Genomic DNA, 18,461 nt, shown 5'->3' on the forward strand with positions numbered 1-18,461 from the left:
AATAAAGATTAAACTAGCTCTAGAATAAAGACTTTGGATAGAGTATTCCATCCAAAAACAGCAGAGTATACATTCTTCTCAAGTGCACATGGAACATTCTCAAGGATAGAACATATATTGGGAAACAAGGAAAACCTCAATAAATTTAAGAAGATTGAAATCATATCTACTATCTCCTCTAAGCATAATGCTATGATACTAGAAATCAACTACAAGAAAATAGCAGAGAAAGGAACAAAAATGTGGAGACTAAACAACATGCTACTAAACAACCAATGGGTTGTCAAAGAAATAAAAGGAGAAATAAAAAATTATTTGGAGACAAACGAGAATGAAAACACCATACCTACTCATATAGGACGCAGCAAAAGTAGTCCTAAGAGGGCAATTTATAGCAATACAGGCCTATGTTAATATACAAGAAAAAGCTCAAATAAACAATCTTAAACTACACCTAACAGAATTAGAAAAAGAAGAACAAACAAAGCCCAGACTCAGTAGAAAGAAGTAAATAATAAAAATTAGAGCAGAAATAAATGAAATTGAAACAAAAAAGACTGTAGAAAGTATCAATGAAACAAGAAGCTGGTTCTTTGAGAAGATAAACAAAATTGACAAACCCTTAGCCATGCTCACTAAGAAAAAAAGAGAGAAGACTCAAAAAAATAAAATTAGAAATGAAAGGGAAGAAATTACAATGGGTACTACTGAAATACAAAAGATTATAAGAGAACATTATGAAAAACTATGCACCAACAAACTGGACAATCTAGAAGAGATGGATAAATTCTTAGACTCTTACACCCTCCCAAGACTGAATGAAGAAAAAATAGAGTATCTGAACAGACCAATCACAAGTAAAGAGATTAAAGCAGTTATCAAAAACCTCCCCCAAAATAAAAGTCCATGACCAGATGGCTTCTCAGGAGAATTCTACCAAACATTTCAAGAAGATTTATTACCCATTCTTCTCAAACTATTCCAAAAAATAGAGGAAGATGGAAATATTCTTAACACATTCTACAAGGCCAACATCACCCTGATACCAAAGCCAGATAAGGACAACATAAAGAAAGAAAATTACAGGCCAATATCACTGATGAATATAGATGCAAAAATCCTGAACAAAATATTGGCAAACTGAATACAGCAATACATTAAAAAGATCATACACCATGATCAAGTGGGATTCATACCAGGGACACAAGGATGGTTCAACATCTGCAAATCCATCAATGCGATTCACCACAGTAACAAAATGAGGAACAAAAACCACATGATAAGCTCCATAGATGCAGACAAAGCATTTGACAAGATCCAACATCCATGCATGATAAAAACTCTCAATAAAATGCATGTAGACGGAAAGTACCTCAATATAATAAAGGCCATATATGACAAGCCCACAGCCAAAATCATACTCAATGGGGAAAAACTGAAAGCCATCACTCTGAGAACAGGAACAAGACAAGGGTGCCTACTCTCACCACTCTTATTCAACATAGTACTAGAGGTTTTGGCCAGAGCAATTAGGCAAGAAAAAGAAATAAAAGAAATCCAAATAGGCACTGAAGAAGTGAAACTCTCGTTGTTTGCAGATGACATGATTTTATATATAGAAAACCCTAAAGAATCCATCGGAAAACTATTAGAAATAATCAACAACTACAGCAAAATTGCAGGGTATAAAGTCAACTTACAAAAATCAGTAGCATTTCCATACTCAAATAATGAACTAACAGAACAAGAACTCAAGAATACAATTTCATTTACAATTGCAGCAAAAATAATAAAATATCTAGGAATAAATTTAACTAAGGAGGTGAAAGACCTATACAAAGAAAACTATAAGACATTACTGGAAGAAATCGATAATGACATAAAGAAATTGAAAGATATTCCATGCACATGGATTGGAAGAATAAACATAGTTCAAATGTCCATACTACCTAAAGCAATCTACAGATTCAATGCAATCCCAATCAGAATTCCAATGACATTCTTCACAGAAATAGAACAAAGAATCATAAAATTCATCTGGGGCAACAAAAGACCCCAAATAGCCAAAGCAAGACTGAAAAACAAGAACAAAGCTGGTGGCAGGGAAATCCCTGACTTCAAAATATACTACAAAGGTATAGTAATCAAAACAGCTTGGTACTGGTACAAGAACAGGCACACAGATCAATGGAACCAAACTGAAAGCACAGAAATAAAACCACACATCTATGGACAACCAATCTTTGACAAAGGAGCCAAGAACATACACTGGAGTAAGGAAAGCCTCTTTAATAAATGGTGCTGGGAAAACTGGACAGCCACACACAAAAGAATGAAAGTAGACCATTATCTTTCCCCATGCACAAAAATAGACTCAAAATGGACCACAGACTTGAAGGTAAGACCTGAAACCATAAAATTTCTGGAAGAGAATATGGGTAGTACACTCTTTGATATCAGACTTAAAAGGATATTTTTGAATATCTTGTCTACTCAGACAAGGGTAAAAAAAGAAAAATAAACAACTGGGACTTCATCAGACTAAAGGGCTTCTGGAAGGCAAAGGAAACCAAGATCAAAATGAAAAAACAACCCACCAACTGGGAGAAAATAGTTGAAAATCATATATCCAATAAGGGGTTAATCTCCATAATATATAAAAAGCTCACACAAATGAATGACAAAAAAAACAACAACTCAATCAACAAGTGGGCAGAAGATATGAACAGACATTTTTCCAAAGAAGACATACAGATGGGCAATAGGCACATGAAAAGATGCTCAGCATCACTAATCATCAGGGAAATGCAAATCAAAACTACACTTAGATACCATTTTACACTCATTAGAATGGCTATAGTCACCAAGACAAAAAACAACAAATGTTGGAGAGGGTGTGGAGAAAAGGGAACCCTCATCCACTGCTGGTGGGAATGCAAACTGGTGCAGCCACTGTAGAAAACAGTATGGAGATTTCTCAAAAAATTAAAAATAGAACTACCATATGACCCAGATATCCCACTACTGGGTATTTACCCAAAGAACTGGAAATCAACAATTCAAAGAGACTTATGCCCCGCTATGTTCACTGCAGCATTATTCACAACAGCCAAGAAGTGGAAGCAACCCAAGTGCCCATCGACGGATGATTGGATAAAGAAGATGTGGTATAAATATACAATGGAATACTACTCAGCCATAAAAAAGACAAAATCATCCCATTTGTAACCACATGGATGAAGCTTGAGGGCATCATGTTAAGTGAAATAAGCCAGAAAGAGAAAGACAAACACCATATGATTTCACTTATATATGGAAGATAAACTTATGGACAAAGAGAATAAATTAGTGGTTACTAGGGGAAAGGGGGTGGAGGGTGGGCACAAGGGGTGAAGGGGCATAATTATATGGTGTATGACAAACAATAATGTACAACTGAAATCTCACTATGTTATAAGCTATTATGACCACAATAAAAATAATAATAATAAATTAAAAATTACCAGATATGCCAAGGAGCAGAAAAATGTAACCCATAACCAAGACAAAAATCAGTCAATAAAAACAGACCCTAAAACTGTCAGTGATAATGAAATTAGTAAAAAAGGATAAAATCAAGTATTGATGCTGCCTGCCTAGGCCGTGTAGGCCCAATCAATCCATCATTTCATGTAGTCTTATCTCAGCATGGATTCTTCCCAAAAGTATTTATATGCATTACAGAAATGTCCCATCTAGCTTCAGCAATGGCTTTCCAGAGCCCATGGTCTCACAGAAATGTGTCTTTAATATACCATTCAGTCGTCATCCAGGTGCCCAACCAGATAGTTACACTGTTAGTCACAGCTCAAGGCTCAGTAAAAACAAAACATATCTTGCATTTAGGAGTATAGTCTAGAGAAACAGTGTGGCTTTCAATTTAGGCCATTGTGCTCACCTGACCTTATCACAGTCAATCTTCCAAAGCTGTCTTTGATCTAGCCAGCTGCTGTCATCCAGTAGACACCATTAGCTTTACATTTAGCTCAGCCATCAAGAAACCAGTTGCTCTTTGCCAGAGGCTCCAATCAACATTGTTGTGAGTAATAGATAGATATAGATAGTGATAGATAACAAGAGAACCTGTAGTTCAAGGAGACCCTGGAGTTCACAGGCCCCAAGAGTAGGGCTCTGAAACAGCTTGTTACACTGACTCTATCTCTGCTTGCTGCTCAGATCTCCAGCTAAATTTGGCATATTTTCTGATTGACTTATATATTGGGCTCAACCAAATGCCTCAATGAATCAATATTGTCTCCAATACCCAAATAATCAAATAAAGAACTGGGCTCCCATTTTGGTAGTGGGCAGGCCATAAGGTAAATAACTTTTCCTTTACTGTCTCAGGGGTCAAACTTTGAGCCTCATAATACATTGCTCCCAAGAATGTGGCTGTTTCTTGTATTTTATCACAATTAACAAGCCTCCCCTGGGCTCTCATGTGAGTTAGTATACACTCTCAAATCATTGTCACCTGTTCTTTATGGGGTCTATGGTGGGCAAACTCTAAGGTGTTCTCCAATAACCCCACCTCCCGGCATTCACAGCCTCGTATGATCCAGCCCTTAAATAACTTGCTTCCAACCAACAGAATACCTGAGCACTGAGGGGGTGTCACTTCATAATTAGACTACATAATCTTACGTAATTTCCATCTTGCTAACAGACCCCCTTCCTTGCTGTCTTCAAGAAGCAAGCTACTCTTTGGAAAGGCCCACATGGCAAGGAACTGAGGTGGCCTCCAGCAAACAACCAGCAAGGAACTGAAGCCCTCAGTCCAACAATCCTTGAAGAACTAAATTCACTCAACAATTATGTGAGCCTGGAAGCAGATTCTTTTCTAGTAGACCCCCTAGATGACAGCCCAGCCTTAGGCAACACCTTGATTGCAGCCTTATGACAGACTCTGAAGCAGAGGACCCAGCTAAGTCATGCCAGATTCCTGATACAATGAAACTATAAATAAAAAAATTTGCGTTATTTTAAACTATTAAGTTGGTAGCCACTTGTTACCCAGAAACAGATAATTAAGGTAGGGCCTGTTTAAGTGATGTTATCAATCCAGTGAAAGTACGCCCTTTAAAGAGAGAGAGATTTACGTCATGTCTCAGCCCACCCATTGATGGCAGATAACATAAGAATGCACATACTTCTGTTGCAATACCATAAGTGTGTATTGAAGCCCCAGCTAGGTAAAGGCAACTGATCTTGATCTCCCTGTGCCAAAGAGATTGAAAAGAAGGCATTAGCAACGTTCAAGATGACATTCAAGGTACTACCCATTTTGATATACAATGCCTGGAAAAGCCAGGACTGTAATAACTGAATTCAGTGGCAGTAATCTCCCATAAGTATCCAGCTTCCTTTAGTACTTTCAATGGCCACTGACCTGTTGTAAAGAATTGCATCTCTCAATACTCCTGCTGCCTTTAAGGCCTTAATCATGGTTTTGAATTCCACTATTTCTATATTGTAATTCTATTGTTTTCATTGTACAACATGGATGGAACTAGAAGCCCTGTTAGTGACTTCATCCCACTATCATCTTCTCATAAGTAATTGTTCTCAATTGGGGAAACCTTCTTGCAATTTATAAGCATTTATAATACAAGCATGTAAAACATCAATAGAAACTATGCATTCAGCAATGAGAGCAACAGCAGTGCCCAACAGTGGATTGAACAGCCCAATCCAGATGATTACAGTTACCTCCCCTCCACGTTTCACTCCTTTTTCAAATCCAGCGAATTGAATGTGTGGCCCCCACTGCTCAAAAGAACCTGTTAAGATAATCACGTGAACACTGGTATCCAAAAGAACCATAAAAATTTGTACCCCTAACCCTTCTACCCTATCCCATTGTACCCTCAACGGAGTATAAGCTCTTCAGTTTCTTCTAGGGTCAGAGAGTTCCTTCCAGTGTCAGTTCCTTCTAGGGCCAGTTCCTTCTAGGGCCGGTTCCTTCTGGGGCCAGTTCCTTCTTGGTCCCACCCTTAGTCTTTTTCCTTATAAGCTGTCAAATCAGGACACAAGAGTATACAGTCAGGCAGCTCCCCAACTTATTCCCTCCCATAGCTTCAGGTTGATCACCACAGGGGAATATAGTTCTAAAAAGACACTTTCTGTTTCAATTGGGTGGGCAACTGCCACCTGGATCCCACTTCTCCCAGCTGATATATGGGCCAAATTTCTCCAGTGCTTACCCCATCAATCTTTTCTTTGGGAATCCCTATTAATCCATATCCATATAGCCTATTGCTAGGTTCCTTTGAAGGGGAATTTTGTCTCAGATTGCAGAGAGATTGCTTCATTTGGGGGTGGCAAGGTCTATCTTTAGCCTGGTAAATCATCATAGCCTCCTGCACAGGGACTCCAGGTACTAACAACAAAATTTGTGGAGTTCCCCACATTGAAGGGCAGATTTTAAGAACTCACCCATCATTCTCTGGGTACGGGGTTCATCACTAGAGTTGCCATTCGGTTCATTGTACAGATAGCATGGAGAAGCTAAAGCTCTCCTGCTTTGAATAGTTTATTCCACCACATTTCCTGGGAATTTATCAGCCTTAAGAAAGTCTCCATGAGTTGGCCATGAAGTACTCATTGAAACAGATATCCAAAGCCTTTCTGTGCATGATTCCATCCCAGCTGAAGAGTTTGCATAATGGCTTGAGTCATTGGGCCATATGTAAGACAGCCTAGCTGCTGCCAGTCACCCTCCAACAACAGAACCTTTCCCATTTTCTCGTCAGATAGATGCACCTGCCAAGTCTCCCAGAGTTCCCTGCTTGGAAATGTGTCCTCTAGGTTCTGCTCAAAAACGCAACAGTTTCTTCTCTAGTTCATCTCTCTTTATTGATACCTTTTCATATAAAAGAAATCCATTAGTACTTTTCATTCTGCCTGACAAGCCCCTTAGCCAAACTGTGTTAAAAGTTTGACTCTGACACTTAGCAGCTGTGTGATATTGGGCAAAGTATTTAACCTTCATTAGTTTGAATTTCCTCACCTTGGGAATAGGAATACTGATGCCATCCTTACAGGGCTGTTGAGAGGAGTACAGTGAATGTATGCAATGTATGCAGAGAGCTCTAGCCACAAGTTCATTGGGTATATTCTCTATTTTCCATACTATCAACTTTCTGCCAAGCTTTTGGTCATGGGTAACACAGGTCACCTTTTCTCCAACCTCCAATGACAATTTCCTCTCTGTCCTTCCAGGCCTCACTAACAATCTCCTTGAATCACTTCCAGTTTCTACCCATCCCAAAGCCAAATTCCTATGTTATAGGTTCTTGTGACAGGTCTCTCACGAGGCTGTGATCAGGAGGGGGATGAGACTGAAGTCATTTAGAGGCTTCCCAATGACACCTGGGTGGATCGGTCTTTCTCTCCACGTATTATCCTGCGGTCCCTCCAACAGGGTAGCCAGACATTTTATATGGCCACTCTGGACTCCCAAAAATGTAAACCAGAAACTTCCAGACCTTGTTAAGGCTTAGATCATTTAGGCAAGTGTCATTGCTCTGCCTCCCATTGTTTAAGCAATCACAGAGCAAGCCAGATTCCAGGGGAAGATAAACTCTACCTCTCAACTAGGGGAATGACAAAGGAACTGTGGCCATTTTTCATCACCCTAAGTAGGCTTATTGGAGATACACTTTAGGAATTATCTCCTCCCAGGTATATAACTTGGCATATTGACTTGACTGACAAAGTTTTGGCTATGGTGATCTGGGGGAATCATCTGACCTCTTTGCTGAGCTCTGGGCTCTTGCTAGAACAATGCATTTCATTAAGAACAGATTTTGCTACTGCTATTTTATGCAGACACATTTTCACTGAATCATTTCCTGGGATAACAATCTTAGCTATCAAGAAAAATAGACCTTTAATTTGTTTTTGGCATGTGGGCGGTGGGGGAGCAAGGTTTAAAACAGAGATTAAAACAGAAGCTAAAACAATACATCTCTTGTTGCTGATAAAAAGCAAAGTGTCAAAAGAAGCAGAAAGCTAAAACCAAGCACACTTCTGGTTTGTTGCTGAAAGGAACTAAAGGAGATGAGCAACACTGAATTTTTATGGGATCTATTTCTGATATGTATTTCACTCACCTGGATTCACCATCTTATCACATTAATGCAGTACCAAGTTCCAGAAGCATCTTCTAAACAAGTGAACTCTGCCAGTAGCGTTTACATCTTTATGGAACAATCAAGCTGATCAGTGGTTCTTGCTATCTAAATGCTTCTCAAGAAGCAGAAGAAAATGTTTGATTATACTTCATTAAACAAAATGACATAAAATTAGATGCTTGGGAATATTATCAGACTTGGGCAAAAATCATGGGTTAATTCATTCATTTAAAAATTTGTGTTGACAAGACTGCTACGGACAATGCTGCTTACAATTTCAAAAGAAAGCATAATAAAAAGCAGTCTGAGAGAAGTGCCTTTAAAAAGAGGTAGTTCATAAGAGGGGGGCGACACTGTTAAAATTCTAAGACCACCCACTGTCTCTGATGCAAGCTAGTGATGCCCTGGGGGCAGCACCAACTTGACTGCTCTTCTCTGCTCCATGCTGGCCAGATAAAACTCACACCATCAGCAGTAGAAACTACCTATATAGTTGATTTGAGAATGCCAAATCTTCATGCTGAATTTTCTACAATCGTGCTCGTCCTAAAATGGTGCCTGGATGCCACCATTAGATTCCCCTTTTAGGTAAGTCAGTAGAGGACCATTGGAAACATGTCAGGCTTTGGTATTAAGACTTCATCAAGATTGTTCATCCAAACAGCTGGCTGAGTGCACAGCTTGAAGTGAATGAGACATAGTACAGGTACAATTTGATAGTCTAGAAACGTTGTTATGCCACAGAAGAAAAACCCTGTAGAAAAACCATTACTGCATTTATTTAACTGTCAAGGCTATTAGAATGGAGAAAACAACCTCCATCCTCAAAAAAACACCTAATACCTCTTACCGAGCATATCCGCCTGTCATCATACTATGAGCCTCTGCATAAATTCACTCTGCCTTTCACAACAATCTTGCAAGAATGGCATCAATACTCCCACTCTTATGGTGAAGAAACTCAGGCTAAAGGAGGTTAGATGTCTCAAGAGCCCAATACCACAAGGCAGATAAAGGCTGAGTTATGATTTTACCCCAGTTAGGCCTGAGATCAAAACCCCTACCGGTTCTACCACATGAAGCTGTCTCAAGTAGAGAAGAGGATTTCAATTCAGTGACCACAAAGGAACATCATCTAAATCAGAGCAAGGGGGTCAGGAAAGGCATCAGGGGGACACTGACACCTGGGCTTCAATCTTGGAAGATCAATAGATTTATTCATTTAAATTTAAATTAGTTTGTTAATTATAAGCTCTCAGTAGACAGCTGAAATCAAAGAAAGATACAAGACAAAAAGCAAAATCTCTCCTCTTTCCTCCCGCATACCCAGCAAGTCTAGGACCCACTTCAGAAGCAGCCATTGTTATGAATGTCTTGTGTATATTTCCAGAAACTTTACCTATAAAATCTTTTAAAACTTGCTTTAAGTTTACATTATGTATTAAAATTATATGTAAATCATATATTTCAATTATACGTTAAATTTTAAAACTCACGGTACAGATCATACAGATCATATGTGCCATGAGTTTTTTAATTTAAGAAAATACGTCAACATTGTCCCACATCAGCATTAATGGCTAAATAGTGTTTCATTGTAAGGAATTTCAAATTTATTTTTTAGATGAACAGATTCATTCCCATTTTTTAATTTGCTATTACAAATAATCCTGCAAGGAGTATCCCTACACACCCACCCACTTTGCACTTGTGCACAAAAGGAAAAATCTCTAGAAAAGAAATTCAGAGTAGTGTTGAAAAAAATAAAGACTATGGCTGAAGTGTGGAGGAGAGGCTCAAGTCGGGAGAACTCAGGCTGAGGATCCAGTTAGGAGACACAGGACCAGCAGGTAGGGTAGGGAGAGACAAAAATACCAAGAGCAGAAGTAGATCATACACATGAATGTGACCTAAAGAAGATTGAGGAGAAAGGCCTGAAACCAACTTTTTCCACCACCTTCCACCCACGTACTACACAGGCATGCATGCACCACATCTAGTCCTGGTACAACCGTCCTCCCTTCTAATGAGAGTTTTTCACGAAACGCTGTGAATTTTAGCCCTTTCAGGTCTCATATTCCACTACATATAACTGAAGCAGGGCAGAGCATTGGCGATCATTTAAGCAGGCCCTAAGACTTCTGAAGCCCAACAGTGGTCTCCAGGAAGCCAGGCAAAAACACAGTTTGGGACAATGGGCTGTGGAGCACTGATCCTGATGACCCAGATTGCCACTAATGGAGCAGACTCATTTCTAGAATTACCACTGTAAAACTGTCATTACTTTTCTTATACCCACTACCTTTATAGGAGTGTTGGGGATGACGAGGGAATTGAAGGGAGCTGATAGAAAAAAAGCCTCAATTTTCACTCCCCTAAACGGTATATACATCCTCCAATATGATAAAACTTTTCCTGCATATTGATACTTGAGATGAGAAAGTCGAAGTCAAAATATTATATAGTTTAAAGAAAAAAAAACCCTCAGCCAGGGCAAGGGAAAATGTACTCAAACCTCAATAGCTCCCTCTGCTGTCACTTTGTGTAATTTTTCAAAGTTTTTATTTGTTTTATTTATCTTTGTTTTATTTTGTAATTATTCAACTAAGAACCACATTAAGCTGGGGAGTATAAAAGTCAGTTGATAAGATCTTTAACACTGTATCTAGAATTGGAAGCATCACTCTTGTATCATGAATAATGACCATCTTATGGTCATTTTTCTATATGGTAGAGGTGTTAGTGTAATTTAAAGAAGTGATGGCATCTCTCAAGAGAAAAGTGATATATATGCTTCAATAACAAGGAAACACCAATCTCTAAAAATCAGACTAATTTTTAAAAATAAAACTTTTAAAGTTTCACCTGTCTAGACAATTTTGGGCATGTGAAAGCTGAAAGCCGCCGGCTTTGACAAGGAGTTAGAGGATCTATGGTTGACTGCAGAGGAGGAAACGAACACTAGCCAAATTAGGGAAAGAACAAGCTTTTCTACATGAGGATGGCCAGGACTGCCAGACGAGGGAGGAAGAGCAAACGCTGCACGCATCGAAGCCTTCAAGAGCCATGCAGTGTGCATTTCCATTTAATTCTCCAAACAAATCTGAGTGAGGATATTTTTCATTTTACAAATAAGAAACAGAGGCACTCAATTGCTTGGTGAGTCAACTACTAAGTAGTAGGTTTGGGCACAGATTTAGAAGCGTTTGACTTTGAAGTGAGAAATAGAAAATCTGGAGTCGAAGTCTTAGTTCTGTCACTAACTGGGACCTTGGAAAAGTCATAGACTCCCACCCTGTTTCTTCATCTATAACTGGAAGGTGTCATTAAATGACTTCCCAGGTCTTTCTAGCACTTTAAACAATCTCAGCGTAAATCACACTGCATTCCTCCCCCTTATCTGACCCAGAGAAAATCCAATGTAAATGAGAATCAAACACAATTTGGGGAAAAAGGAAAAAAAGAAGGAAGGGAGGGAGGGAGAGAGGGAGGCAGACTTCAAAGAGCAGCCAAATAGAATACTAAGGTGAAATGGAGATATTAGCTGGCAGTCAACTTGCTCCTTGATAAGGAAAATGAAAGTCACATGGCTTTTTGAAGCAATAATTAGCAGCACCAACTTTTTCCTACTCTATGCATCACCATTTCATGGACTGACTTCCGGTTCCTAAGCAATGAAGGCCACCATTGCAGCATCAATAGTAATGGCTCCATTCATCACAACCTAAGAAGAGGCTTGGAGGAATCAATGACTCATTCAACCAGTAGCTACTGAGCGCTTTATGTGCCAGGCAGTGTTTAGGGCAATAAAGAAGACGGAGTTCCTTCCCTCGTGAATCTCACAGCTTACAGAACAAAGACAAGGGCACGCACAAATACTTTTAGTTTTGTTCTAGGAAGAAAGTAGAAAGCAAGAGAATAGAGAGACAGAATAACAATTTTAGATATCGTGATCAGAGACACACTCTCTGAGAAAGTTATTGTAGCAGAGCCCTGTAGGTGAAGAGAGAAAATATCTGATACAGGCAGAGAGGACAGAAAAACCCAGTGGTGGGAACGAATCTGAAGTTTGTGGAAAGGAAAGAAAGCCACTGTGGCTGGAGCACAGCAACAAAGCAGAAAGAAGGTGGTGTGAGCTGAGACCTGCACCGAATCTGGGCTGGCTAACAATGGGCATAAAGAGCACTGACTTGACATGAGAGAGAAAGACAGCAGAGGAAAGTGGAGAAGCGCATTACTGATTACCTGACCATATGCCCCTGCTTTTGTTACCATGCCCTCTGCTTGGAGCTTGGTAAGTTAAATCAGTGGTACTGAAAGAAGAGCAGAGGGAAAGGGAAGCGAGAGAACACTATGGGGAGAGTGGGGCTTAGGATAGACAAGACAAGAACACCAAGGATAAAATAAAGGATAAGATAAGATAAAATCGTATCTTTTCAGATACAAAGTATCCTTATAAAAATTCCTCTAAAAACACAAAGCAAAACTTATTTTGTGGCACAAATCAAAATTAACTTTGAGTGTTAAACCACTCACATTCTTATTTTTACAGGCAATGAAGCACCAGATAAGGTGAGGAAATTATATAAAGTTAAAGAAAAAAAGTTCAATGATAACTAAAAGCTGTGAATCAATAGATCCTTTGTTATAAATGTTAACTGAGATATGTATTTGACTTTATGTTAATAGATCAAGAAAAGAATGGTATGCATCTGTGGGAAGGTGAGGGGGCCCTGTGCATGTGTAGAGTGGAGAGTTGCCAAGACAGGACTGGTGAAGAAGTGATTCCACAGATTTTTTTAATGAATATGAACACCAAATAGTCCATCAACAAAGTGTGTCCCAGAGGAGTGGTTCCCACAGGGAGTCTGCAATGCCAAATTTAGATTCACTGTCGTACTGACCTTTTCGCTGCATTCTCTGATGAGTGTACAATCCAGTTTTCCAGAGGATCACGTGGCAAGAGATATTGCAACAGACTGAACACACGAAAGATGAAAATCCAGCTGCTATTAAATGAAACAATAAGCACTTTAAAATTTTTCAGTTTTAGTTTCCAATGCGGTAAATATTAATAGATATAACCCACACGAACAAAAGGCCTTTGGGTTCTTCAATAATTTCTGAGTAATAGGGTCCTGAGACTAAAAAGTGCAAGAACTGCTGCCCAACCTGTTAATAAATTTGATATTATCATATACTATAAGTATTATGTAAATATTACAAATACAACATTTACTGGTGATAAGTTTAATAAATTAAGAAATAAATGAAGACCAGATCCTTGAGACAGTAAATTCAAGGATCAAAACCATTCAGCAACCACTCTAAGCAGTAGATAATCTGTGCCAGTGGGGGGCCTGTGCACACCGTGGATGGTGTAAAAAAGGTATGGAATGATTAAACGTCTGAGGCTTTCCCTGCAAACAGTGAAACCTGCAACTTCATTGTGAACTGGAATAGTCTCTTCACCAAACTATACACGTGAACTAAGGGGGAAGGAGAGGTTGTATGTCTTTATATGAATAAAACTTGGTACTAATGTCTTTGTAAAATTTGGACCTGTTGGAAAGCTGTTCAAAATGTCTTCTGTGAAATCTTTTTTTAATACGATTGCCTATACAAATAAATACTGATGCAAATAATTAGTTTATTTCTACATATATATGCTATTAATATGCATTCCATTGGTTTTTTGTTTGCTTTTAATGTGTGACTTTTCAAATATTGTCTGGAAAGCAACAGAAATTTAAAACAAAAACAAAGACAAAATGTAAAAACAAGCTTATCTAGAAAGCAAAAGCTACATAACTCCTAGATAGGTCTTTATGGCTAACTTCCTTTTCCTTGGGCATTTTTTTCCCCTTATTAAAAGGGAGTAATAGGAAAAAAACATCCATTTATGTAAGTTCTGAGAAATGAAACATGTGCCTTTGCAAAGGAGGAATAGTTTACTCAAGGCAATTCCCAAGACTTGACACGGTCTCAGCGGCTTTAAATATAGATACCAGGAATTGTTACTGGGTGCATTTCTTCTCTCCAACATTTCATACAGAAAATGTTTCTCACAGTTTAGATATTTGAAATAAATATGTAGGTGCTAGCACATTATAATTTTCTAAATGGTATGAATACTTCTTTCTCACATTTATTTGTAAAGATGTCATAACAGCTTATCAATACACATGTACACATGGGCCACATGCAGATAATGGTTAACCTGTTTAATGTCGAGAGAAAAAAAGCTTTGGGACTTTAAAAAGAATAATTTAGGTTAAAATCTTAAAAATGAACGGTGTTAAATAATGAAGCAGATGTTAGTTAAGGAGTAGACTCATAAAAAGTGATACAAACAAACCTTAAACACTTTAATTGAAAACAGACATATACTTTTATTCACCAATTTTCTGATATAGGCCCAAGGCTTTTCCTTTGAGTAGGAATCTGTTGATTCGAGTTCTCTGATGTCTTTCTTCTGTAAACCACACGTCACCTCTAATGCGTCATGTAAGATTCCCCACCGAAGTGAGAACTGAAAATACACTTGCAAATTACATGCAAAATTTTATGGTTTTCCTGCCAAGTTTTTACAGTTTTCTGATCTATACCTCCAATCTATATAAATTAGACAACTCACTTTTATCAGGTATTTTTCCAAAGCAGTCAATTTAGCCTGCATAGAAACAACTCTCTTTTAGTCACATTTTACCAGGTTACATATTTAAATCTCATCATAAAAGAAACAAGTACAACTGGAATAAACAAGATAGAAGCACAGATGACTCTTAGTAAGCATGTAAACACAGGCAAACTAGAAAACAGCTCCGGGATACAAGTAGTAATTGTGCTCTAAGCACTGGGTGCTTTAGCAAGGAAACCAAAAGTCAGTTAATACAGCAAGCCCAAGCAGAAATCACGTAATATATGTGTTGGAGATAATTGCTTGAACATTAGCATGCAACAATATTATGTTGAAGCATTATTTGTAAACGTTTTACCTCAAAATAGTATCTTCCTTTTCAATATATACTAGAATAGTTAGAAGTGCCATCTTATTTTATGTATGTCAAATATCTGTTCCTTCTAAACTGCACAAGGTCACTGATGAAATATGCAAGTAACATCCATATTAGTGTGTCTATTTTGAATTGTTACTAAATATTCATAATGAAGCTCTTAGAATTTATTAATGATAAAGCTAATTCGTGATGAGGACCCAGAGAATGGAGGCCACCCCAGTGGCCAGGCACATGTCACAAATCTAAACCTGGGTCAGCCTGCACTTATGGGAAAAACCTGTTAAGGAAACCTAACATTCACCAGCCACAATGCTCCAATTTGGCTTTAGCTAGCTCAGCAATAGGACCTGCTAGCCTTAGCAGGAAATCTCTCACAGCCAACCATGCTGTTTCAGTGTAACCTCTTCCAACCTTCTATAAAATGCACTCTTGCCCAAACTCCCTCGGGAAGAGCGCTCCGCTGCTCGTGAGGCACTGTACTTCCTCAAACCGTGAACTCTTTCCCTTGAATAAAGGACATCAAACTCTTAACTAAATTGTTTCAGTTTTGACACTAATACACTTACATGACATCAATAATAACAAAGCAAAAAAATTCTTCTTGAACTAGTTTTCATCTTTGGCTTCTTTAATTTTCTTCTATTGTTTATAGGTTTTCTTATGTTATTGTCCATATTTGCTTTCCTTTTAGTCTAATTTGCCTTTGGTTCTGCCATCTGCTCTGCTCTATAGAAGGATAAACCAACTCTATGCTGTTATATTTTACTTAGAAAAAGCAAGAGTGATATCATTGAAAACCCTGGAAGCCAAAAGTTGCAAAAACAAAGATAAATAATTTAACTAGGCTTCATTCAGGCAGTGACAGTTCTCAGAATCTCAGTGTGAACTGAATTGAATTCGATATCAATATGAACCATATGAAACTAGTCAACTTTCTACAACTTCTAAACTGCATGTAAGCAGTAAAGATTACTCTAAGAAATCTTCAATGATAATCAATAAATTCTAAATTCTCCCTAAGAAACAAGACGATAGTAATAGTTAACATTTGAGGCCTTGCCACAGGCCCAGGGGCTGTGCTAAGCACTTTATGAATATTATTGCATTTAATCCTTCTGAAACAGAGGCTATTAGCCTTCTTTTATTTTTTTTAATCAATGAAGAAATACAGGCTTGGAGCTAGTTCAGTGGCCCCAGGATTCTGGGACAGGTCTATTGGCCTCCAAAGTCCATGCTTTTGGCCAGAATATTATGCAGCAGCCTCGTAAGTGTTTCAAAAGAATTCCATCAGAAAACAGATGCCAAGCTATTTAAATCACCTTTTCCTTTTAAAGGAATGCACCATTCTAACCATAATATCCTGTTTAACTCCTACCTCAGGTTTTTCAACCCAGCCAAATCTGAACGACTATCCATTCTTACCTCTACACATAAGATCAAAATACTGTGCCATCATTTAAATCTTCTCTATTGATAGATCTTCAATCCCTTTTTAAAAACCATTTTTTAAAAAATTGTGTAAAAATACACACAATTAGAATTAATTCAGGGAATAGGTATGAGTCTTCTTTAGAATCTCTCCAAAATACAACTGTTCTGTTGAAAAACGAGGAAGGGAAAAGAGGTGGCGGGGACGGCAGGGGAGTTGTTCTAAAAAGAGAAAAGCAAAACAAATATATTTGTATTGACACACAAGCCTCCTGGGATGAGGCTAAGTAGTAATAAAACAGATTCCCATACTCCCCTTTAAAACTACAAGGATAAGGGGGAATAAAATTGCCCAATCGAGTGTGGACTGAGACTTCCTTCCAAAGACTAGAGTATGGAAAAGAGAAGGAAAAAAAAAGAGTAACTTTACAATGGAGAAGCCTAACACTACCTGAGCCAGGTAACGAAGGTCAAAATCAACAGGAATATGTTGGTAGTATGCATCCTTGATATAATGTGACAGAAATGGCACTTTACCCATGTGGTCTTCCTCCCCAAAACTTATAACCTCAATCTAATCATAAAAACACAAGATAAATTCCAGAGGAGGAGCATTCTACAAACTATCTGACCAATACTCCTCATACTGTCAAGGTCATTGTGGGGGAATCAGAATTGGCCCCTCAAAATAAGTAAGAACAAAACACTCTGAAAGAAACTTTGACCTTCAGCCTAACTGCCTTTTAGGATTTTAGAATTTAAGATAAAAAGGCTGCCCCCATGACAGGCCATCATCATAGACAACTCTGGCTATCAACAGACTGTGAGAGTCCTGGCTAAGCCCATTCTTATCTACCAAACATTTGCTTCTCCATTTCCACGTGATTTGCCTTCCTCCCCTTTGAAGCCCCAAACCACTACTCCCAACACTCTTCTTTGTCTTTGGCTGAAGATGCTACTTAAGCTGGCAGCTTGGCCATTCTGGCAAGTTACTCAGGTTTTTTGGGTCTCTCTTATGTATACACGTTACAAAGCGTTGTTTGATTTTCTCCTGTTATTCTGTCTCACGTCAATTTAATTTGTAGGCCAGCTAGAAGGACCCAGAGGGTAGAGGATTTGTCATCCTCCTCTATATCATCAAAAACAAGCCTGAGAAGCCATCACAGCCAAGAGGAACCTAAGGAGTCATGACAACTAAAAGTAATGTGATATCCTTGGATGGCACCCTGGACGAGAAAAAGGACATCAGGAAAAAACTTTAAAAACCTGAAAAAAGTGTGATGATAATGTACCAATGTTGGTCCATTAATCATAAAAAATGTACCATACTAACTTAAGATGTTAATAGGGGAAGCTGGGTGCAAGGTATATGGGCTCTCTCTCTACTGGCTGCCTAATTTTTCTGTAAAACTGTCCTAAAAAATAAGGTCTACTTAAAAAAAAAAAAAGATAATGTAAAATAGCAGTAGAATAAAAGAAACTTGGATTTCTTTGTGACATACATTCTCTTGCTGTTTACCAACACTGTGGAAAAGATGGGGACTTTGTACCTTTAGATTTTGAAATTCACTGAAGGGAAATAGTGGTCATATTTTATCAGATTCAATGAATAAAATATAATTTGAGGTATTCATTACCTATATTCTGAAAATAACCAAAGGATGACTATTAAAAATTATACTGGTTGTGTGCCTGCCAGTGGCATAGTGGTTGGGTTGGCACACGCCGCTTTGGCAGCCCAGGCTTTGCAGGTTCAGATCCTGGGCGCAGACCTACACACCTCTCATCAAGCCATGCTGTGGCAGTGCCTCACATACAAAATAGAGGAAGACTGCCACAG

The sequence above is a fragment of the Equus caballus genome, chromosome 9 (genome assembly GCF_041296265.1).
Source record: "Equus caballus isolate H_3958 breed thoroughbred chromosome 9, TB-T2T, whole genome shotgun sequence".
Lineage (NCBI taxonomy): Eukaryota > Metazoa > Chordata > Mammalia > Perissodactyla > Equidae > Equus > Equus caballus.